The sequence below is a fragment of the Triturus cristatus genome, chromosome 5_2 (genome assembly GCF_964204655.1).
Source record: "Triturus cristatus chromosome 5_2, aTriCri1.1, whole genome shotgun sequence".
Classification (NCBI taxonomy): Eukaryota; Metazoa; Chordata; class Amphibia; order Caudata; family Salamandridae; genus Triturus; species Triturus cristatus.
Genome location: NC_140588.1, coordinates 659,973,017 through 659,999,433, shown reverse-complemented (window position 1 = coordinate 659,999,433; position 26,417 = coordinate 659,973,017).

The following is a 26,417-nucleotide window of genomic DNA, read 5'->3' as shown; positions in this document are numbered from 1 at the left end:
TACCAAGGGCATAGGTACCCCAGAGGCCTACCAGGGGCTGAAGCATGTATTATGCCACCCCTCGAAAGCCCTCCAAAATGACACCACAGGTCTGCTACTGTAGCCTGGGAAAGGTGATGTTGTGTGTAGATTTAGATTCCGTATATAGGTTACCCGATTTATGCCCTTATATAGGTACAATTCATATTGCCCTTATTTAGGCATAGAAATTCCAGCCCTTATTTAGGCATTGTCCATGCTAACCAAATACAGGCATGGTCTCCTACATCCGTCAATCCACATCACAACGAGTTCTTGGAAAACCAGACACTTAAGCCTTTAGGAATTTCCCTTGCTTGGATATTGATTTCTCCAACAACTCATTTAGCATGCATGAACACCTATTCCTTAGGGGTTCATTCATGACATTCCGAGCCTGACTTTTACGTCAATACAGGCATTCCTAAACACCTTCAAGGTATAAATATACCTGCACTTGCCTGGCAAACCGTGGTTCCGGTACGGCCCAGTTCGACTGCCTACTTGCGGTTCGCCACAGCAAGTTCCGAAGGAGATCGAGTTCCCGCCTGAAGCACTGACCAGACTCTCTCATCCTCATCACAGAGAATCCAGCTTCTGTGTTTTTGACTCCCATTGCGGGGTGTTAGATATCAAGTCCTGGAAAGAGATTCCAACCTCACACATTCTAAGGTATGGAGCAGACTAGAACTTAGATAAACTTTTGCCAACTCTTGGCAAAACTAAAACTATAGCTAGCTATACTTTAGGAAACAGCACCTACTTCTTACTGCGTACTACACTTAGGTTAGGTACCCTGGGGTAGAACTATTTAGAAGCATCAGATGAGTATTCACATTTTAGCCTGTGTTATTTATGTATGTATTTTATGAATATATGTCATAGCTACAAAACATGCTATTGCAGTATTATTTTATCTTACTGCTAACTCTGTAGGTATTGTACTTCGCATCCTGTCTTCCGATTGTAGCAGTTCATATCTCTTGCATGAGAAATAAGACTGTTCAATAAACCCCTTTTTATGGAAACACCCGTCTCTCTATTTCTGTGCAACTCAGTAGAAACGAAGCATGCACAATTGACTGAGTGAAACTGTTATCTATTATTTCCACGGTTCTGAGATTGTTCCGACTCTAAGGGAAACAAAGTTGTCATGTTTATGCGGTTGTCAGAAACTAATGCCTTCTTGTATATTCAAGAAGTTTCTGGTGACCTCTGAGTTAAGAGACCCCCCACTAGGGTCAAGGCATTTTCAACGCATCATCCTTTCCCTGATCCTCCCATCCTGGAGTTTTATCCCATTTTTTGTTAGAAGTTGGAGATATACCCTTGTTATTCTCCAGACCTGATTATAAGAATATTAAGAGGAAACTAAATGTGTACATTATTCCATAAACATAGCCGGACATTAACCATCCAATTACTTTGTTGAGGATGGACCCATATATATATATCTTGTAATGCTGTGCATCTCACTTTGGCCTTCTTAATTTGAGTATGGTATCAAGATATCATCTGCTAGGGATGCAATACATTACTCCCCTACTCTTTTCAGTTTTTCCCTCACTGTTAGATTTGGGTTTGTGTTCAAATGTATTGGCTGTGTCTTACAAGGCTTTATAGATGTATTTCGCTATTTGTGATGGATCTTTCTCTCAACTTTTTGTTTTGTGACATGCCTGTATATCTCCTACCTGTTTGACTTTCCTTGTTTTCAATATATTCAATAAATAGATTTGAATTAAAATAGAGACTTAAAAGAGCTGAAAAATGATGGTGCCAGGGAAGGGATAGGGAGAGGATTGTCAACAGTTGCAAATGGTTGGTAACTTAGTTAATAGACTAGTTATTTCATTAATACCATGTATACATAATGCTGAAAATATTGGTATAAAACTTTGTAAATATAAAGGGACTGCTATCAAAGGGGCGCTAGTTAGAGCAAAAATACAGATTTTTCTAATCAAGACAAAACCATCGAAAGTCGCAATGACTTTCACATGTGTAGAAAAACAATACAGAGAACGAGTTAAGTTGAAGCAATGACTTACACATGTGTAGAAAAACAATACCGAGAACGAGTTAAGTTGAAGCATCCAGCACCGTAAAAGTGTGCTTGGTCAGTTAGAAAATGGAAGAGTCAATAAACTGTGATTTTGAGATGCATTTTATAAGTGATTTCTTATATTTCTAACAAAGATGTTGTGAAAATGAAACATGGAAACCTAGCATCTCTTGCAGAGTGATGTGATAACATATATCGGTTCAAAACTCTCATATTACCTGTTAGAGCTTTGACATTTTTAATATAGATGCCTGCTATTATATAGATCTAGATTTATTAAAACAATTTCTGTCAAATGCTTAAAACATATTTTCCATGTTACTACTTTAAGAATGCAATAGAAGTTCATAATTGATGTTGCATATCTATGTGTATTAATCACTGACAAACATTGCATAATGCTTATAAATGATATATTTGAGTGGTTTGTTAACATAAACTAGGAACTTTACATACACTAAATGAAGTAAGAGTTTAACGTAGAAGTGGGCGGAATTTGCGAAATTGACTTTCGCAAATTATCACGAAATTGCGCAAAATCTCTGCGAGCATGTGGAACTTTCGCGAAGATGTGGACATTGCTTTTCCCCCCAGTTCGCGATGTGTTTTTGTGTGCTCGCGGGGAAATATATCTCCAACTTGCCCATGCGATCACTAATGGGCGTGGCCATCTTGCTTGCGATGCTTATTTCCTGTTCCGTGTCGAATGACATGTTCGCGATCACAATGACTTGTTCGAGATCGCAAACTCTCGCGGGATAGCGTGACTGGCTACCAACAATCCAACATCTCGTGGCGCGCGCGAACGGATAGGAAAACTCGTTGGCGAACGCAGGGACCCACATTTTTAAAGTGCGAACAAGAAAAATACTTCCGTTTCGCAGCAGATTGTGAAAGTTTTGACATTTTTGCGCTCTCCGCGGAATGCGAAAATGTCAAAATATCACAAATTCCGCGAGTGGAACAAAATTTACCACCCAGGCCTAGTTTAAAGAATGTTTGGATTAACTTTCTTTTTGCGGCAGTGCCCCTTTCCATGGCCTTATGCAATTAAATTTGACATGTTTACAAATGTTCCCAATTTGTTTTGATCATGCCACATTACTTAAAGGACAAACAACAGACTGCTCGACTATTTGGAGCTGTCTGGTGAGAATCCAGACTTGAACTTTCTGATGGAATGCTCCATTCTCTATGCATATACTTATTGACTGTCCCCTAGGAGACTTTGAAACCGGTGTCCCTTTGAGAAATATCGAATTGAATCATCCTGTTTCCTTGGAAACCTTCCTTTGCATTGTTTGATTTATTATGACTAAATATTTAGATGTTTGCTGCATGCATGACAGAATCGCTTAAAATGTTACTTACTTGTATTAATTTTCAATCTCTAATACAATAATTCATTTACTTTAAAGATCTGTTGTAAATCATGGATTTGAGATAAAGGAGTTTATTATGATGTCGGTAAGCTTGTTTGGGAGATCCTAGCAGGGCCCCCTTGTGTGAGTGGCCTCCTGTTGGGGGCTGAGGGGGCACCTAAAGTGCACCCCGTTAATCCCTAATTTATCATAAAAAATTACCCCCAAGACCATCAATCTTATCTTTCCTTACTAGAAGAAACCTACATATTGTTTCTCCTTTATGATACAGCCCTGTTAATCCCTGCACTCTGCGGCAGGCACATTGAGGTACCCGCCACGGGGTGCAGGGATTAACATCACCTCCCATTTCCCTATGGGAGCATGTACTACGGCTGGTGTATGGCTGTAACACATGCTCCCATAGGGAAATGTTGGAATGCAACCAAAGAGTGTTCAGTCGCATCCCAATCAGGTAGTAGGGACCATTTATGAGACTCTGTTAGGTGGACAAAAGGCTACCTAACATCATACTCGGCTCCTTAATGTTCTTTCTTTGAAACGGAGCTTGGTAGTTTGCTCCCAATTAATGGTCCTCATTGTGTAGACCAGTAGTGGGTTATCCTAGATTCCATCCCTTACTACGACGAAGAAAGGGCCATCAGAGGACCAATGCCTCTATGATAAAGTATAGCAAGTAGATTAGAAAAATCAGCAATCCTATGGGCCTTGTGCTGGGCTACCATTTTCTTTAAAATCTTGTTCTGCTGCTGCAACTGGAAATGTGTGAAAGAAGTTAGCATCAGCACAAAATGTCAATTACAGTAAAACAAATTTACTTCATAAAAATAACTGAGAGGATGGTGTCCAAACTATTAAGGTTTTATTTATACATTTATCCGAAGTAACAGATCAATAAATTAGCAAATCAATTTATCAAATAAGCATATATCAATTTAGCATCTATTATATTCATTACTCTCTTATGCTCACTCCTGCTATTACCACTGGGGGCAGCCCCCACTTTTACAGCTGGAGCGAGGCTGTCCTCCCCAGCAACAGCCTATTCACGCGCCCCGGGACTATCTTCCCTCAACCCTTGAGCTGGATCTTCTACAACGGTGCCGGCGGTGTGGAGGACCCGCTTTGAAACCAGTCGGATCTCCGCTGCAACACTAGGAAGCCTGTAAAGGGTTGCTACTGACCCCTCCCCTCCTGAGGATTCACTGGCATAAACAGGTATCAAATTACCACATGGGCTCATGATCTAATGCTCGTTCTCCCTACTCCTGATGCCCTGCAAATCTGCAGACTTCCTTGTTTGTGCCCCAGAGCAGTGATATTCACTGCTAGAGCCACTCCTGCAGCCTTTCAAAGCTCGCGCTCCTGGCCCTAACGATCTCCTTCTCTCTCCAGCATGGCAAGCCCTTGCCTGAATGCAACAGGGGGCAATTCTTACACCGTCATTTACCATCCTAACCTCTCCAGGGCTGCTGCTAAAACCTTCAAACACTCCATTTTGAAAAGACAACCTGAGACCCTGTTCTCTGACCTGCGCTACAGTGCTGACAAGGACACAATTATTAATGACCTCATTGTCTACTCCAGAAAAACAACCCCATGGCGTGCAACCATTTTGAACCTCCTTAACGTACACGAATCCAGGAACATTCTGTACAGTACCAAGCTCACGATGGTGCCCTCCTTAAATCTATGAGCTGACCTTACCATCACCTTATAAACAAATGGCATTGTTCTGATCCAAGCGACCAAACAATGACCTCAACAAATTTGTTGACCTTTTCACCACCCGCAAAAAGCACGTCCCTTATCCCTCCATGCTCCCCATTACCAGCATGGACATTGAGACACCTTCACCTTCACCCTCACAAGCTGCCCAGCTACTTCTTGAAGGAGGAAATTCTAGCCTTCCTCCTAACTTACAAGATTGTTCCTGAAGCCCCCAGTCCACCAGACAAGGAAGACAGACACGTAATCCATACGGTTGAAATCAATTTCAATAGAGCATCAACTCTCCACAACAGAGGAGTTATCAGCAACAATTTAACGCAGGTACCCATTTATGCCCTAACTCATGACACACAACCTGACCCCCTTCTCTCTGGCCTCTTATTTAACTGTCGCTCAGCAGTAAAGCATGCCTCTGACGTCGCCAACCTCATCCTGAGCCAAAAATCAGAACGAATCATGGCTCAACATATCCTCATCTCCTTTCCTCACCTGTTGGTCCCTCCTAATTATAATATCACAAGGCTGGTCAAGCAGTCAAAAAAAGGGGAGGTTTGCTTGCATCTACTGCTCTGACCTCCTTGTAACTGAACTTCACGCAGACCCCACAGATTCCTGAAATATCTCACACTCTCCATATGCAAAAAAATAACACAAGTGTGCAGAATGCACATCTTCTACCACCCCCCAGGTAAGACCGACACCTTCACTGACCACCTCATGGAAATTATTAAGCCAAGGTTTCCTCCAATTCTAAGACATTTTCTCGATGACTTCAATCTGCACTGAAATGAACTCAAGGACCCTTAGGTCAATGCCATCAAAGACTTCCTGGCTGACCAAGTACTTAACCAAGCCTGAACACTCCCAACACACACGAAAGATGCCACGCAAAATTGGATCATTGCTAAGGAAACAGTGGTCAGGCTCATCTTAGACCCTTGTGACTGGCCTGATTACCTTCCTAGTACATGGCACCCACAAGACATGGCCAGCACAAACTGTGAAACCAAAACGCTGGCTTAGAGACACAAAGATCCTAGATCTCGTGAAACTGGCTGCACGCTGCAAGAATAACCCCCCCCCCCAAATATCTCAATAGTCAATGACCTTACAGAACACTCTACCTCGCTTATGTCTGACATACTTGATGATCTTGCCCCGCCAAAGCTTAAAAGAACCTAAATCAAAGACAGAAACCCCTGGTTCAACAAATCCCTCAACAATGAAAGGAGAACCTTCTGGCTGACAGGAAGAAACTGGAGACAGCACCCCTCAGCCTCCCATCTCATACTTCTTCATCAGACAAGAAATGCCTATAATAGGAACATCCTCAAATCAAAAAAATAATTCATCAGATCAGAACTGGATAATGCCAAGAACAGACTTCACAAGTTCTTTGAAATGATCAAACACCAATCTAATAAATAGGCTAACACCTCCAAAGAAACCCCAAAATATCTAATAACAGGTGAGGAATTCTCTGCCAAATTTACTTCCTTTGGAAACAAACTTAGTTCAACTACCACCTTTGACCCACTCCAGACCGGCCCCATCTCTCCTCACCACCCTCCCAGACATCACCCAAAAACCAAGTGCAGTGGTCCAACTTCAAGATATGTGACAACCATTCCATCTCAGAAATTATATCCTTCTTAAATCCAAACAACCACTTTAATTACCCACTCCCCTCCAACAGTTTTTCCGCTACCTCCCAACCTATCATTCCTATTTGGACTACAATAATTAACGCCTTCCTTCTACAAGGGTTGATACTTGACTCTCTAAAAGCCGGTCAAGTCATCCCCATCTTTAAAAAACCTACGCTAAATCCTGTCTCTCCAGACAACTTAAGACCTATATCCAATATCCCACTCCTTGCAAAAGTTCTGGAGAAATGTGTACAACTTCAACTGAGCCAACACATCACCAACTTCAATCTACTAGAGGATTTCCAATTGGGGTTCAAACCAGGGCATAGCATTGAAACCACCATTCTCCATTTCGTGGATGATGCTCTCCAAGCCCTTGAGCAAGGCGAAACCTTTCTCCTAATCCTTTTAGATCTAACCTCAGCTTTCGATACCGTCAACCACGAGAAACTTCTTGAACACCTCAAACTCAGGATGGGACTGCAGGGTTCAGTGCTCGAATGATTAAGATCCTTCCTCCAGAACCACTCCCAGAGTTTCTTAGTCAATGGTTACTTATGCGCTCCTTCTCTGATTATGGTCGTAGTCCCCCAAGAATCAACTCCTTCCCCTGCCCTGTTCAATCTCTACCTAGAACCGCTAGCAGAAGTACTACATACTGCCAATATCTCCTACCACACGTATGCCGATGATACCCAGGTCTACATTACATCTCTTCTCCAGAGGAGATGCATTCCCTGAATGAGGCCCTGAAGTTGACTGTATAATGGCTCACCTCCAACGAGCTCAAACTAAATACACAAAAACAGAATTCCTTCTAAACTTCCTCCCAAAACCAACACTGACATTCGGGAATGGACTAAGTCGATCACAGCTCTAAACTGCCCACTGACCATAGTGGACTCTGCCAAATCCCTCAGAATAACCCTGGACAGTAGCTTGAATATGCGTGACCACATCAACTTAATGGCTAAAATCTCCAGGTTTCACCTGAACTATCTGAGAAAACTAAAACCATTCCTTGACACTTCAGACCTAAAAATGCCAGTCCAGGTAATTATTATCTCTAGAATAGAATATGGATGCTCTACCCTCTCTGGCCTATTCAAGATCTCCACGCCCTCCCTAAAAGCTTGCCTCAACACTGCCGCCAGACAGGTTCAAATAAATTCTATCACATCTCACAGCATCTGAAAGCTCTGAACTGGCTTCCTCTTGAAGCCAGAATCCTACTCAAACTGGCATATATAACTCACAAGGCGCTACACACTAAATCCGCTGCATTTCTCCCCCATAAACTCTTGTATCTGGAGGACCCAAAAACTCCCAATCCTCCTGAGAAGTTTTGCTTCAGCCTTCCAACGTTCAAAAGAAAAAAACCTACAATTCTGCATTTTCTTGGGCCGCACCAAGAATCTGGAACTCACTCACGCCTGTAATCAGAAGGATTCCTTCTGTGGCTCTTTTAAAAAGGAAGCCAAAACCTTGCTAATGGGTAAGTTCCTCTCATAACTCTTGCATTGCACACACCTCTCAGCGACATTGTTTTATTTTGTTGCTACTACACCTGTACTGACTGGCTGCTATCCACCTTGCACCTCCCGGTAGTCCCACACTTGTAAATCTTGGACTTTCTCTACATTTCGACTTGAAAATTGTTTGCAATTATTTTTATTCCCAAATGTTCCACCCCTCCTACCTATGCCTTACTTGTATCCGGTTTGTTATCCCTGTAAAGCTCTCCGATACCCTAACGGGTCATGTTCAAGCTCTATAAAAAAACTAATAAATAAAATAAAAATGAAATGAAATAAAAATCAAATGTATCCGGCTTTCCCAGTTAGTAGGAATGTACCTGAGATTGTGATCCATTTAATAAGTATTTATTTAAAAGTTTTAGGAAGTTAAACCCTCTGATACTGATCCTCATCTAAAACTATCCAAACAAATACAAATATAGTTTATAAGATTTTCACAAATTAATTTGTCACTCTGATACAAAATAATTTATTTATTTTTACATGCTTTTTTGAATCAGCCACGGAACAACTAACACCCCATTAATAAAAGAGGAAAGAAGTTACAGTCTGTTCTATTTGTATTAATTGTTTGTCAGCATTGCCCTAATATTCCCAATGAATTCTCATTTTAATGTTTTTTGGTCCAATTCACAAAGGCATGTAAGAGTACAAACAATCTTATTACATTAGTACTACGTTGTGTATTCCAACATGCTTTTGTGGATATGTCCCTTTATGTTTAGAGTTTCAGGCATGGAAATATCTGTAAACATTAGGTGCATAGGTTTTGAAATTATGATGTGCACATAGAACATGTGTGTACAGGAGTTAGTTTGCAGTCATTAGCAGTATTCAATTTATTAGGGTTACTCACAGCTGATTAAGATGATCTTTGTATTTATTAGAGGGATGTTTCGCAAGATGGAGGATACATGCTGCTCACAGAAACCAAGAATGACAACCCATCTCCTGCATTTTTTTTCTTGTCTGGGGCAGTATATGTTTTTTTGCCAAAGCAAGAATATAGATGTTGTAATTTGCCACATGCACACAGACAGTGCCCACCACAGTGCATTCTGGGAATAGCGAAATGGGTGGCTTCAGAGAAGCCTCGCTAAGAAGGAAGAATGTGCCTCAACTGTCACATCTTCATTTCCACTGAGCTTGTTGTGTTGTTTCTCATGCCTAAAATCAACTGTATACCAGCCCTTTGGTTTAGGTCTTGGCTGCTCAAAAGGTTACCAATTAGTTGAGATGTCAGATCAGAAAGCATTTTGGCTATTGCTGTTATGTGTCAATGTTGGTAAGCTGTGTTCCCTAGAAGGTGCACTTTTGGGCACCTGCTCACCCTCTCTATTCATGCTGCACACAGAGAGGATGAGAGTGCACACATATTAGACCTATATCACACAGAGAAAAGTTTACACTCTGCAGTGAATGACTGGAAATTAACCTTAGCATGTAGGTTTTTCAGGACTGGAATCATCAAATGCTTTTGGGTCAGTACCCTGCTGGTTAAGGAAAGTCTTACTTATGTGCTGGTATGAAAGCATTTTAGCAACTGTTGCCACCACTAAAAATAAATGAGTTCCTAGAGCTCTGCTTTATGTATGACATCTCGGAAGGTGCAGCTCCAGGCACTCATGTAAACAAATGTGAGTCAGTCAAAACAAACTGAAAGTGTGAAAACTGCCTGTGTAATCAAACAAGACTTTGGGCCCCATTACTAGTGCGGCGGTCCTGGGACTGCAGTACTCGCGTTGGCGGTCAAGCGGCCACCACCTCTGGGATCTAATGGTATTTCGATGGTGGAGGTCGGATCGCCATCATCCTGACAGAAGACCACCGCCACTGGATCCCGATGGGGTGGTGATGGGGAAGGCACTGCTATACCTTGGTTGTGTATATCCCTGCAATGGAATGTAGATTACAACCTGCCTTTCCTACAAGCATTTCATGGCGGTAACCCCACCAATAAATGTTTGGCAGAAAGTCATGTAAAGGGGCCCACAACAGGTCTGCTGTCTGAATCTCCCAATGGGGTTGCTTAGGGGCACATGAATTGCCCCTTAAAAGTGCACAGGCGTGTGTACACTGTGTGGCATGCATGGCATGATGAATACCACACCATGCGCGGACGACCTGGAGACACTGTCATGGCGCCGGTATGCTTGTAAGGCTCTCCTATGGGCGAAACATACTGCCCCACGTGACATCACCACCGAGGCACCACCAGCCCTGGATTAGATGTATAATCTGGGTGGCGAGAGATCGCGGTCATATCGGTCTTCCTGGGGCTGCTGCATTGAAGTTCCGATGGGAAGGCCGACAAACTCTTATTCTGGCCCCTTGTTTAAACCAGCAAATTTAAATGTGAAATTAAATGAATTCACTTCTTAATTTTTCATGTATGTAGATGGCATATAAAATCTCAAATTTAATATTAGTCTTCCTTTATGTATTAACTCTGTTTTATTGACAGAATACGAAGCAGAAAACAAAATTGAGTCGCCTACAACCCAGCGGGCCGGCTAGTTAAATCCAGCTGTGCAATCAAGACAACAATAAGGATAGGGCATCCAAATGTTTAAACACAGCAAGCCACCTACAACCCAACAGGGCCGACCGCATCTTAGGCAAAATAGTAACCGGGGGACAGTGCTAGGGGCTGACGCCCACGTCAATTGAGAAGCAAGAGGCCACGGGAGCCGCATGACGACCCCTGGAGGCGGTAGGCACAATGTTATATTCCAAGTTTAAACCCTGAACAGAACAAAACTAAAGTAGAACGACAAAGAAAACAAAGTAAAACCCTCACCCTCCCCCCAGCCCTGCTCCTCAATGAGCCAATCAGAAAAAGGGGAGATGTCAGCCCATGTACCGAAATGTTACGGTAGATCCACCACGTCAGAAAGTGAAAAGGGACCAGTAATACGCATTCTTATGGGATGATAGTGATTTCATCAGGGATCAATTTGAGGATGCAGAGGTATTGAGGGCAGGTCAATTCTCGAAATTCCTTGGAGAGAATAGCTAAGAAAAGGGCCCAGGTTTTGGCATAGTCTTCACTCTTCCCCGCTGCTGCCATAGAGAGCTTCTCCATCGCTAAATGATTCCATAGCTGGTGAATCCAGCATATATGCTCCGGTATTCAGTCCGGTTTCCACCTTGCTAGTATAACCCTGAGTGCAGCGTTCAATGAAAGTGCCATTTGCCTCCCCCTAAGCGAGCGCAGGTCAAAGGTTATCGCATTAGGGAGGCCTAAAACAGTGTACGCAGCGAGCCGGGGGAAGGACGTGTTAAAGGCCAGATCAATGTTGTCTAATATTTGCTCCCAGTAACGGGTGAGTTTTGGGCAATGCCAGATTAAGTGGAGAAGTGTCCCAGGACTACCACATCCCCGCCAACAGAAGCAATCTCATTGGAGTTGCCATTTGGAAATTCTATCAGGGGTATAGTACCAATACTTTGCGATCTTAAAGGCTGTTTCTGTGTGGCTCGTGGAATATGTACTGTGGTGTGCCCAATAGAAAACATCCTCCCACTCCTTGTCAGATAGCGCACGCCCTAGTTCTGTCTCCCAAAGCGGTACAAAAGGGGGTGGTGATGGACGGAGCATCAGAACCAATCAAACACTCACACCCAGTCAACAGATCTGGGTTTGATCCATCACCATTCTTTAGCCCACTCTGCCACCCCAGTTCAGACATGGCCATATGCAAATCAGTCTGACCCTGTTCCTCATGGGAACAGTCCAGCCTGAACTGCCAAGCCATGCCTTCCCTGGGCCGGAAACAAGCTTCCTAGGACCGGTTTCTGGCATTTCAGCCGTCTTCAGCCAGGCTTGCTTGAATCCAGTGGCAAAGTGAGCAAGGGACTCACGTCTGAGCATACCCTGCCAACTTATGGCGAACAAAGCGGTACAAAAGGGGGTGGTGATGGACTCTCTGCAAGCTACAGGTTAACAGAGCTCACCTGCATCCGCTCTACCAAGAGTCCCACGTCTGGAGTCGGCCCAGTGGACTTTTAAGGATTTGGCCAGGTGCATTGTGGGAATTGCAGTCCAGACATCCCAGGGACCATGTAGCAGATTCCAGACCATTGGATCTGAATCCTCAAAGGGAACTTCAGGAAAAAGTTCCAGAAGTTTGGAGCAACATTTGGGAAAAGCCCCACAAGGTGACCGAGCCATGTCAAGAGTCAAGCTGGCTACCTTCAACCACAACCCGGCCTGAATTCCTGGCTCATCCTGCTGAATGCTCCGGAGATCCAGACTTCCAAGTTTTTACCGGTGCCTCGCAGAAATTTAAGCCGGCGAACATGCAGAGAATCCAGACTGACAAAGTGGCTCGAGAACTCCAGAAATGTTTCTAAGTGCGAAGGTAAAATGAGACCTGTTGCTTAGTGTATCTGATCAGTGCTCCATCCCGGTCGGCCTCAAACTTTAACTTTCTCCCAGTCAAGGGCAACTAGATGTCCCAAAGTGGAGCTAGAGGTTTTTAAGCACTAGAAAGTGTTTATTCTTTTTACAATTTATATCTTTGTTTCCCTAGGTTGTTTTATTGTTGTTGTTGTGTCTATGTGTTCATAAAAATATCATCTATGTTTATAAATTAGAGTCAGATTTTTATTGTGTTTTCTGTCTTACTTATTTCATTTATTTGTGTTTTTAAATGCTTTATACCCTTCTCTCTTAAGTTACGCCTGGCAGCTCGTTGTCAGCCACCAATGGCAGTGTTTGTGGCTTTATACTAGTGGTAAGTCACTACTTATCACTTCAGATAATCCACTTCCTCACAACAATCGGTAGTGCTTTGTGTTTAGTTAGCAATGCTGGACTATACTATAAGCAGGAAATAGTCTTTGTTGCAAACAGTAGAAATGCTTTAAAACCCAAGCAGTCTTAACTGGAGTGCTATTATACATTTGAATTAGGTTGGCAATCACTTGCCTGACACCAATTTTGATCCGACCCTAGTTTTCCACCTCAATTCCAGCCAGACAATCCCCATCTAAATTTTTGTGGGTAGTACAATGTGGATAGAGGAATGCTGTGAAGTAGGACAGGTCTCAAAGACAATTGCCACATATTATTCCCCATTACCTGTACGAAGACTCTGAACCAAGTGAAAACTGACCAGGTAGAGTGCATTAACTGCATTTTCCTAGGAAGTTATGCAGGGAGGTGTTGAGCCTTGTCGTATATTCAACCTTTATAGAGTCTTGTACTGGGCATTGTGCTTTATGAATAGTTAGACTCTTCCACTTAAAGAAAAATCTAAAACACTTTTTTGTCCCTTTTTCTCACTCATATGTATTACTGTTTTGACTATGGAGTCAGAGCAGTGGCAGTTGCTGTGATAACTTGGCCTTCAATGTCAGAGTCAACGTTGACAAAACTATCCAGACACTTGACAACTCCTTTAAGGTAGAGGTCAAAGATGGGACCCCTCAAGAAAAACCAACCTTTGCTCCTCCACCAAATTCTTACCTACGACCCATGATCTAGTTTCCAAACTCCTTAACAGTTCAAGATCTGGCTCTTAGATCCTTCACTGGCTTCCTGTGAGAAGTTGCATTAAATTCAAAGTGCTGTGCATTGCCCATAAGGCTCTGCACAAGTTGGGCCCTGAGTTTCTCAGACATAGTTTTCAGTGGTACACCCTTAATAGACCACTGCGTGCCGTGGGTGCCAAAACTCTCACAACACTCAGATTCAGGAAATGTAACTGGGATGGAAGAAGCTTTGGCTCAAGTACAACCAAACTTTGGAGCAGTCTGCCCCCCCCCCCCATATCAGAGCCATCTCCACCTTACTGTCAGTTAGGAAGGAACTTAAAATATGGCTTTTCAGAAACAAGGAACCTGATTTACCACTTACTTACACAGCACAGCACAGCGCAGCAGCCGCAAATGCTGTGCTATGTGAAAAGAAGAGAGGAGGAGAGCGCCATACTAACAGAAATTATGGAACTCCCCTCCCCTTTCCCTAGCATCGGCGGTGAAATCCACTGCTGTGCACCACGTATACACCTTTGCGCCATAGTGCAAGTGTGTCTCCGTGAGTTTACCATAGGTTTTGTACTATAAGGTTATCCTTCTAGTGAAAAATACTATGCATAGACTGACTTTAACCCTTTTCCCTCTATGGATGTGCACTGTAAAGTGCAACACACATACAAAGTTGGTAAAGGAAGGAGAAATTAGAGGATTTCTCCTTCGTTGTGCCTACTTAAAAAGGGCACAGTTTTCTGAAGCTCTACCCTATCTTCTTTATTTAGTAAATAGTGTTTAGCATCAGAAACCTTGGGTGGTAGCATGGGGATGCCCTTGCTCCGCTCATAGTATGCCCCTTTGGCATTAAGTAATGCAAATCTGCGCTATGCACTGTTTGTGTTACTTTCATGTTATTACCAGCGCTAAGAAAGTTTAGCGCTGGAAAATAAATAAGAAAAAAAGATTTTGTGCTGATTCGCATCACTTTAGTGACTCAAACACGGGTAAAATCTTAGGAAATCTCCCACTAAGGGCGCTCAGTTCATGCTCTAGTTCAGTTAGCGCCAAGACACCTTAGGGTAAACGTGCGCTTTATACATTTTAATACCTAACTTAACAATTATGTAGTTTTGGTGTTGTTTTGTATACTACTTTTTGTTCTGACATTTAAGTTGATTTGGGACTTTTATTGTGTTATATTTTCACTTTATTACAGTTTAAGTGCTGCATAAATACTTTGCACAAAACCTTTAACTTAAGCCTGACTGCTTTGTCCCAAACTGCTAGCAGGATAAGCGCAGGTTTACTTAGTGACTGTTGTGGTTCACCCTGACAAAGATTGCGTTTATTATTTGAGGAGGGCCTCTGCCCCTCTCAACTAATATTCCAATGTCTTACGTTGGTATGGTGAGTCCTCTCTGAAAAATACACTGTCTCACTCCTCTCTTCTGATTGACTCTTTCTTGTGCGTTTCAAATAATCAGTTCAAAAACATTATACAAGACATAGCTCATAATGTAGGACGATGCATGTGCAACAAAAAAATTCTAACTTTTCTTCCCTAGAGCTAAGGTGAATCATGAGGACATCTCTGGCAGTCTGTCGCCATGAGGTAGGGCGTAACAGTCATAGAGAAAAATTGGCAAACGATGAAGTCCAAAATGCAACTGGGAATAGGTACGAGTACTAACTATAACTGGACCATTCTGGAGGGTCATTTGTTTTAATAGATCAGTCTGTTTTGTTTTGTACATAAAAACATCAGGAACGTTCACAACACAGAAAAAATGACTGGACAGGAAGGAATAATTATATGAAATCCAGCTCCAAAGCCGAAGATAATGACTTTCATCTTTCTGGTGGGACTTGATAATGTATGTTACATTTTAGATTCCAGTTGAGAAACATATAACACTTATGCTAATATATCTGCTTGCTTATTTTGCATTGTTGTCAAAAATAATTATCAGCCACGAAATAAGTATCATTCTCCAAAAATAGAAACCTACACAACATTGTGACAGACCTGTGTACTGTATTTTATTATGCATAGGTGTCATTTTTGGTGTGATATTATATATATATGCAGAATTTTATTTACACATGTTTGTTGAGAAAAAAGATTATAGTTATATTGTTTATTTCACACAATTCACAGTAGCCTAGAACATATAAGTCTCTCTATTGTGTTGTGGAAACATTTTGCAACAGCCAACAATAAAATATAAATATCAATAATCAATTATATTGCGTGAAGCTGAAAAGTAATATTTACAATTTGAATGCATATATGATTCACCAAATCCTCAAGGTACGGCAGCAATATATCAGAAACTATGAACAATGGGTTGGGATGTTTCTCCGACAAATTACAAGTGGTTAGACAAATTGCAAGCATTCATCCCATCACCTTTTGTGTGTTTGATGGATCATTCTAAGTGGCAAGGGTATGCCCAGACCTGGATCTTAAGCTTACTGTGACACTGAAACCAGGCTATACCAGGCTGATGAGCCCTTATCAGGTTGAAAAGTATCCTAGTTTGCTTGTGGTCTGGTTTGATGAGACCCTTATCTGGAAGTGCAGTGTGGACTGATCCAAAAAGGAGCAAGGTCAAAGGCCAATTTATATATGGCTGGGTCGAAACAGAGATGGCATGGTAAGCAAAAGAACAATGGTTTTGGATAATACCCCGACCAATTGCCAGCGATTAGACAAATGGCAAGCATTCCTTCCATTATCCTTTGTGTATTTTTATGTACCACCCTAAGTGGCAAGGGTATGCCCAGATGTGGGTCCCCTTGCTCATAATACTACTGGAACCAAGTTGTACCTGGCTGATGAGCCCTCCCCAGGGCTAAACCCATCCTAGGTTGCTTGTGTTCTGGTTTTGTGAGGATCTGACCTGGCAGTTGGGGCTGGCCAGTTCTCATGAGGAGCAGGATCAAGGCTGATTTGCATATGGCTGGGTCCAAACTGAGATGGCAATGGTGAGCAAACGAACGATAAGTTGGGATGCTACCCAGTACAATTGCCAGTGGTTAGACCAATAATAAGCTTTCCTCCTATCACCTTTTTTGTTTGATGTACTGCCCTAAGTGACAAGGATATTCCCAGATGTGGGTCCCATGCTTACTTTTCTACTGGAGCCAAGCTATACCTTGCTGGGCAAAACCAGTCCTAGTTTGCTTGTGTTCTGGTTCAGTGAGGACCTAGCCTGTAAGTTCATCCTTTGTTGTTTTATTTTGTCCTAAACCAAAGACAGAGAGATAACATGACTTTCTTAAAGCTCTACATGAAAACCTTCCTCTCAAACATAGGTTTTCAAAAATGTAACCAAACTTGACATCACTTGAAATTGGCCTACAGCAGATCTAGCCACCTTGCCCCTACTAAGGCACAGAAGAATTTGACAATTATTCACTGATTGACTCATTGGTCAATTGATTATTTGACTGATTCAGGCTTTTTCAGAGCGCACAAATACTCTTCAGCCATGGTGTCTTGGCACTAACTAATTATAAAGGAGACAGAAAGAGATAGTCCAGTGAGGAAATGGATACGTTTTCAAAGATTAACAAAAAGCAAAAAAAAATTCTTTTTTTATGAGTGTAAGGGGAAGCAGATTCCAGTGTTTTGGCACAATATGCAGAAAAACAGCCTCTGATGGTGGAGCAACTCAATCTCTGCACGGAAAGAAGGTTAAGAAAGGAAGAGCAAAAAGGGCGATATGGGTGTGTAATGTCTGATTTTTTCTGGGGGTATATGGTTTCTTCAAATAGTATGTGTGATGGTGCAGACAGAGACAGAGAACTTTGAACCGAGTACACCAACCAATAAGTCATTGAAGTTTGACAAGAAACTAGAAGGTGAAAGCACAGCGTGGAAGATTGTAGATTGCAGGCACTGTGGTATTTCAAATTATTTCAACCAGAGAGGAGGTTTTGAGGGAAACTACAATAAAGAGTGTTGCCATTATCAAGTTGAGAAAGAATGACGGCACCAACTAAAAGTTTTCCAAAACTCAGAGGGGCAGGAATGCAGGAAAAATTGTTGGAAAAAATCATTGAGATCTGAGGAACACAGTTAAATGTAGAGTCACATGTAAAACTTAGATTGAAGACAGAACTAGAGAGCAAAGTGGGTGCTGAGACCAGCAATTTGGACCCCAAATGGAGGGGTGATATCCCATTAATAGAACCTCAGATTAGTTGGACTTCATCCATGTGGTAGCTTTTGAGAGGGAATGTCTGAAGTTGGTTTGACTGAACAAGAGGTAGTCATCAAACTTAAGCACGGTCTGACTGTCTTCTTTGTAAGACAAGAATTCCACGACAAAGACAATAATCATTTCAGTCAACAAGGAAACATAAATGTTAAAAAGGGGAGGGCTTGAGGAGGAGTCCTGGTGTACACCACAGAATATTTATTTTTAAAACAGATTGATTCTGAGGCAGAAATAATTCTTGTGGGTGATCAAAGAGGAAAGGAACAAACTATGGCAAAGCATTGGTCGGAATACTAAATTCAGCAACACGAGGAGAAGATGAAAATTGGATACAGTGCCTAAGACCACAGAGGAGCCTAAGAAAATAAGCTCGGCAGAGTCACTTTGCTTTGCGATCATTTGAAGTCCTTACAATACTGTAAGAAAGAAAAAATGTGTACTGTGGAGATGGCAAGAGCGTGAATTGAAAATTCATTTTCTATTTTAGATTGCCTAAAGAGTGTAGTTAATCCCTATTTTATAGAGAATCCATCAACAATGCTGTGTTTAATAGTTAAAGTTCAAATCTTCTGGCAAGATTTGGCAGAATAATCTGTGCAAGCTAGAGTTGGTTGTCTACCTGGACGTATCATAAACAACCTAATTCAGTAACACGTAGGTTTTAACGTACTTTGTATATCTTCCTTCATTTGATGTTATTTCCATCTAATGGTTTACATCAAATCACACATACAATGGTGAGGAAACTTATCAAGTGCTAGAACATTTCACATAAACCAAACAGTTCTTTCATTAATTTCTTTCCCACCTCCGCAAATACCAAATAAACACATGGTAATCAAATAATTCTTATTCAACAGGAATACAGTGCTATTAGTTCAAATTTAGAAGAGATGCGACTATTCAAACACATATAATTTTCCTAATCATTTTTCGGGACAGATCTAATTTATATTCAATAACATTTCAACCACATCACAATATATTCATGTGCATTTTGGGCTATCACAGGTGCTGCAACTTTAAAGTCTTGGACTTCATCAGACCTGGCTAACATAGTCAACTGCATGATCCATACTTTATACAGAATGCAGAATCTGTTATTTATATATTTGAAAAGTTTTATAAAATGCTAACATGACCTGGCAGGGTATCAGAGCGCTGTACATCATCCCCGCTTAGGCTTGAGCAGGTAGGTATATTCAAAATCAATGTATAAACAGTAAAAGCAGATTACAAACAAAGGCAGATAGACATAATTTTGAGCAATAGGAAGAATGCAACGAAGGCCGGGTAGGTCAAAGTTGTGAGGTAATTTCAAATAATATGTGAGGTTACAGATCTATTAACTCACATGACTATTCATGATCAAGCCTATGATTACTGAACCAGCCAGTACAGGGCAATGTACAATGTCGTTTGCTGGTTAATCTTGAACAGGCAGAAAACCATAGAAAACTATGCAAAAACATTAAAAGCATACTAATGCCAATGGATATGAACATCAGCATCTTGAACATTAAGCGGATTGCATTGAGGTAGGGAAGGACAAGGTTGTAGGGTCCTTTCAAAAATGTAAGAAGTTACAGAATTATTGTCTCCAGTGGCAATTGAAGAGAAGGCATTTGACTTCTTTTTTAAAAGAGGAGGACGGAGTGAATGTTCAGTAGAGGGTTTTACTTCTAAGAGCCCATTTCCCACCTGATAGTTCTTGTTTGTTTGCTAGGTAAGATGACGTGTTATGGTAATGTGCGTTGTGAGTCAAGCAAGCTCGGTTAGCATAGATCAGGTGTGATGTTGTCACGCTTTCTTGAGCCCGTGATGAGTCTGGCAGCAGAGTTTAGAGTGGCCCTTAAAGGCTAGTTTTGGGGAGTCCACCCAAGGTCACAATTCTGTATTCTAAACAGGAGATCACAAAGGACTGGACAGCTTGTTGCAGGTCAGAGGGTGACAAGAACGTTTTGATTTTCTTAATGTGCCGAGTTGGTATTTGGCTCCTCTTGTTGTAGCAATGATGTGATCCTGCATATTTAAGCATTTGTCCAGAATTAGGCCTAGTGATCTAATGGAGTTAATTATATGTGGGGTGTAGTTGAGGGCTGTTAGCTGTTTGAACCAGTCCTGAATAGGTACAGTATGACTGTGTGGGGAGAGCAAGAGGAATTCTGTTCTGAGTGAATTTAGCAGAAGGTGGTTGTTCACTCGGAAGCCCGCCCACCCCCCACAGACCACGCACGTAACCTTTGAATCATTCTGGACTCCGAACTCAAAATGCATTGCCAAATCAAATCCATCACATCCTCCTGCTTCCACACCCTCTGCCTCCTACGCAAGACCTTCAAATGGATCCCGCTCGAACACAGAAAGACCGTCACTCATGCCCTCGTCACCAGCAGACTTGACTACGGCAACGCACTCTACACCGGAATCAACAAAAACCTCACATACAAGCTTCAAAATATACAGAACTCCGACGCCAATCTAATCCTCAACCTGCCAGAACACTGCCACATCACCCAGCACCTGCACACACTCTACAGGCTCCCCATCAAGGCAAGATTCATCTTCAAGATCATCACTCGCACACACAAAGCCCTCCACAACACCAGACCAGCATACCTGAACAGCTGCCTCACATTTCATGTACCCCAAAGGACGCTACGATGAGCCCAGCTCTCCCACACCATGGTCCCTCGCACCAAGAAGTCCAGATTGGGAGGCCGCTCTTTCTCCTTCCTTGCGGCCAGAGCCTGGAAAACCCTTGTGCTCCACCTCAGACAGACGACATTACTCCCCCAACTTCAGGAGAGACCTCAAAACATGGCTCTTCAATAGACCTCCTCCTTGATGGACAGGACCCTGCGCCTCCCCCCTAGCATCTTGAGACCCTTACGGGTGAGTATTTGCACTTTAACAAACCCATGATTGATTGATTGATTAACTATTTTTGGGTTTTTAAGACTGCAAGGTTGAGAGTGGCAATGTCTTCCGGAGAGGAAACTTTTATATACAGTTGGGTATCATCAGGGTACATCTGGTATTTAATGTTAGATCGTTTCAGAATTACAGTGAGGGGCTCCAGATACATGTTGAAAAGAGTAGGTGCAGTTTCTTGTGAGACTATTGGAAAGGACATTGTTTACTTTGAATCTTTGAGTTCTACCTTGAAGGAACAAGATAAACCAATTTAACACTGTACCTGATACCCGATCCTTATTTCAATTAGGTGAATTAATTTGTCGTGTTTGACCACATCAAATGCTGAGGAGAGGTCCAATAGTATAAGTAGGCAAGGATCATTCTGGTCCAGTAATCTTAGGACATTATCTGCAATGTGAGTTAAGGTGGTTTCTGTACTGTGACCCGATCTGAAGCCAGACTGGTATTGGTCGAGGAGTTGGAAATGATCAATGTGATTACAGAGTTGAGTATGTACATATTTCTTGAAAAGTTTGGATTGAGTCATGATAGTAGAAATAGGTCTGTAGTTGTTAGGCTCAGATAAATCTGCCGTAGGTTTCTTTGGTATGGGGAAGACTTGGCCAATCTTGAGGTAATTTGGAATGAGGCCTTGTGTGAGGGATTCATGTACAATCATCGACCAGCGCAGGAAAACTCCTTGTTGCTTGGGATTGAGTCTTTAAGTGTTAAGAGTTGATTAGAGAATCGGTTCGATTGTTGATGATTTTGAAAAGTTTTTTAGGTCTATTTTTGGCTATGTCAAGTTGCGATCTAAAGTGATCAGCTTTAGAGCTGCGTATATGTTTATTATAGACATTTCAAGTCTTCTTTAGTAGTTTGAGGTTAGCTATGGAAGGTGAATTTCTCCATGATCTTTCAGCAAACATAAGATTACGTTGTTGCTTGATAAGGGAGCTGATGAACCAAGGTTGAGAATGCTTGTTAGGGATACTTTTGAGATATAGAGGAGTAAGTGCAGTTAAGATATCAGTCATGGAATGAGTGAAGTCGTCAGTGAGATCATCCAAATTTGTCATGTTGTGTGGCGGCTGAAGAAGAATATTGCTCATAGTGGTAAGATCATTTGCGTTGATGTTTCTCAGATATCTAGACCATTCTTTGTTTTTCTGAGATTGACCTTGTCTGATAAATATTTTTTCCATGATGCGAAATGAGATTAAGAGGTAATCTGACCAAACGCACATTGCTATATCATCAACTTGAATGATGATATCTTTGGCTATGACAAGGTCTAGGGTGGAACCTTTGATATGTGTGGGCTTGTTTTAGAATTGGGTAAGATTCATGTTGAATAGGAAGGTCCTGAAGGTATTTACGAATGGATCATTTTCATTGTTCCAATGCAAGTTGAAGTTCCCAAGGAAGACATGTTTGTGAGATTGGTACGCATTCATTGAAATGGCCTCCATAATTTGTTCAGTAAACACAGTGTTAGTCTACCACGAGATCATACATACTAAACTCGACCCTGCACTCCTCTCATACCAGGAATTACCATGGACACGCTTATCCCCCATGCATTCCTATGGGAGGGCAGGTCAACTTCACAAATGTAACACAGAGCGCACGCATTTTGCACTGGACCACAATTCTAAAGTGCCCAGAGGCCTAAAACCACCAACACCATGTCAGAGCTTAAGGCAAAAAGTTTGGGGGTGAACCTGCCAAAAAGGGCCAAGTCCAACAAGTGATATCTGTCAATATATGTGTGCCCTAACTGATGTGTGACCTAATTGCTGCACCGTATGCCCTGATATTGTGATGCATACCATTCAACTGTGCAATGAAAAGATGGTAGACATCATGTCAGGACCTGCATAATGTGTACAGTGATGTTGTAAGATGCTGTTACAATATGTGTAAACTTATAAGTATGTACTTAATTGCACTGTGATGTCATGACAATAGCCTAGTTGGCAAAGTGATTTATGATTTATGTGATTGCTGTCTACGTGTTCTATATACAATATAAGTGATATTTTTATATAACCTGGTGTTGAGTCTCTTTTGTGATGTAGTTAGTTTGTCACTTGTGCATGTGTTTGTGCGTGTGTGTGTGTGTGTGTGTGTTGCGCAAATGATTGACATATTGCCTCTTGGATAAGCCTGACTGCTCTGCCAAGCTACCAAGGGGTTGAGCATAGGTTATCTTTGGTGAGTAACCCCCTTACCCTGACTAGAATGGTGGGTTATGCCTGGATTAGATGCATACCCTAGCCAACTGGAAATCCAATTTCTAACAAATGTTAACAAATAATTCATTCTGACCATTTTTTCCTTCTAAAATATTCAGAATAAAACTTTCAGTGGCTCTGTACAGGAATAGAAACATAAACATGCTGCTGGGGAAATGGTGAAGTTAATTGTGCAGCACGTTAGTATAAAAAATATGCATTTTCTTCAGGCTTTGGAATGCTATTTTGAATGAGTAAATATATTGTATTTTGTAAATATAAGACATCATCTAACACATTTGTACATGGAAAGAAGCAGTTTGAGGGTTAAGTTATCTAGCACTATCCCCACAAATCTGAAAAAATATTAGCGCAGGAGGAATTAGCTTTGCATGTTGTTTTCAAAGCAGAAGCTGCTGGAATGCATACCATCCACAATGATCTCTACAGAGTCTTACCAGCGCGTAGCAGCCTTACAACACTGAAAATACCCCTGAATACATATAACTCTCTCTAGTCACTAAACAACCCAAAATGGAGCACCTTAAACAGTCGCATCACATACAATAGAGAGCTGCATAAGCTTCCTCCTGACCCTCAAAACACTCCAGAAAACCCTATACCGTCACAATGCACTATGTGATTTTAAAATGCTGGTGAACCCCAAATCCTCCACAAGACAACACCACTCATCAGTCATGCCCTCATTACTCTCAGGCAGCTGCACACTGTTACCCAAGCAATCTCACTATGTACCTTTACACACTCAAGAAGCAAGACATCGCCAAAGCTCCACGATAAGGCTCACAACACATCCAGACACCTTCATAAGAGTCCCAGTGAGTCTCACAGGAGCTGTTGGAATGCTAACAACCTGCCCTCCAAAGCCCTACAGTTCCCCAAGGACTCTCTGAAAGCCTTTTGACACTCTCTCAACTTGCCCAAACATTCTCATTCTACCTCTACATTCTTACACTCTGCACAGGCATGTTCATCCCACCCCTTAAATTGCACCCACCTCCATCCAGACACTATAGAAATTCATCAGGCTTAAAATACCCTAGAAAGTTGCATAACACACACCAGGCAGCCCCATGATACCCACAAAGCTTGAACAAATAGCTCTCATATGCCAACTCTCTAGATACCCTGAAAATCCTGACACTCAAAATGCATCAAAGGCACTATTACTACTTTCCTAGACACCCCCAATGCTCTCTAGACACCATCTTAATGTACCCAGACAACATCCTAATGCCACTCAGGAATTCACAATGTGCCTATATATCCTCAAAGCACCCCAGAGATCCTCAACATGCACCTTCTCTGCCTCACACTATCCACAGGCATTCTCCCAACACAACCAAAGATTCTCAAAACTCCGCCAAACATTCAATTTGCACCAGCTCGCAACTTTCAAGAGACTCTTACAAATCCCTCCAAACACCAACAATCAAACTCACGAGCCAGGTACAAATATTAACACTACACACCCTAAAAAGCTAAATAGCATGCCAATCACCCTAAGATGCACCCAGAGACACCCTCATATACCCAAAAGCACAAAGACCAAGAACTCAAACATGACCAACATCACAGACACCCACATACATACCCACAGAGATCAACACTCAGTCTAACATATCACAAACCAGTACATATAAAACAACCATTATGAATACTTAAATACCCGTATTAGGAATCCCCTCCCTCTGTCTGCTTGCGTCAGTTTAAGGAGAGGAAGAGGTTGATGGGGCGAGGCACAAGTCCACAAAAACTCACCTGAGTGATAAAACCAGCTACCTTTTCACCAGACTACCTCGCACAACACATCCTTGTGAATACTTAGCTTCCTCCAACCAGGTCTGCAAAGTTTAGTCTGTGAGGATGTTTCATTTTTGCAAAAATGCTCGACTTCCACAATAAGACACTTTCGAAACTTGGGGAAAGTGCAGGTCCAGCCTGACACTTTCCCTTCAAGTAAAAACATAATACTGCAAAGTGTATCTTGAAAATATGCAGCAGAAGAATCAGGCTGCCCTTTTGCTTTATGCTATTTTCTTAAAAGTATTAGTGCAATTAAATGTTGCATGTATCTATTTTGGCAAATGGTTAGAAAATCAAGCTTTTCAAGAGTAAACAGAGGCCAGTTGCTTTCGTGGTCAGTATTTGGGCCTTGGTGTGTAAATACTAGTGTGTCTTTGTGTGCATCAGGTGCCTAGTCAGCAAAAAAATAAGTTGCATGATTGTCTTATCAAACAATACCTGCTAAAAGACACACAAAATAAATCTCACATCCAACTACCTATGCCCATATTTATCTGATAGGTGGTAGGTTATAGGAGCCAGATGTCTGTAGCCACACTGGTCTCTTCATGATGTTTTGCACAAGCACATTTCTTGGAGGTGCTGAATGATAAGAGCTTGTGACATTAGGGAATAGACATATGAAGTGCTATCTCAGAATCTGGGTGAGCATTCTGTGCCTTGTTCATCCCTCAACCGGTATGACTGGGTGAAAGGCTCTGACAGGCCGGAGCATATTTCATTGCTGCTGGTAAATTACTAAGCCCACCTCCCTCACCCAAACCTCGCTCATCGTCTTACTGTGCCTGTCCCTTACAATACCACCTCAATTCATCAAAACCCTACAGGTCTTTCCGACAAAAGTAATCTGGAGCTCATCAAGAAACACGGGCACAGTATCGAAAACACATGCAAACTAGTTGCCTCGCCACATGTTCAAGCTGCATACAATTGAAGGCTGCAAAACATGTACATGGTACAACTTGGAAAAGTATGAAACCACAGCTTTCAACCAAAAGCCTTTTGTTTGTAAAACTGCTTGATTGGAAATACCGATTAGGAAGCAGCAAATTGTGTTATCATTTCAAGGCCTTTCATTTTCCAGTGCATGAGAGAGATCTTTACCCGCATAAATCGCTCTTATTTATTAGCTTGTTTGGGAAGACAGGCCGAGATAATTGCAAAACAACTAAATTAAATCAGAGCCAAGTATATCTTCAGTTTGAAGAGGTCAGATTGCAAAAGCACGTTCTACTGAAATTCACCCATCGGTGCATGTTATTACTTGCGTCACAGACATACATCACTGCTCTCATTTTCGCTGCTTTTATTTGATCCCTTCATATTTTATCATATATTCACTGCACA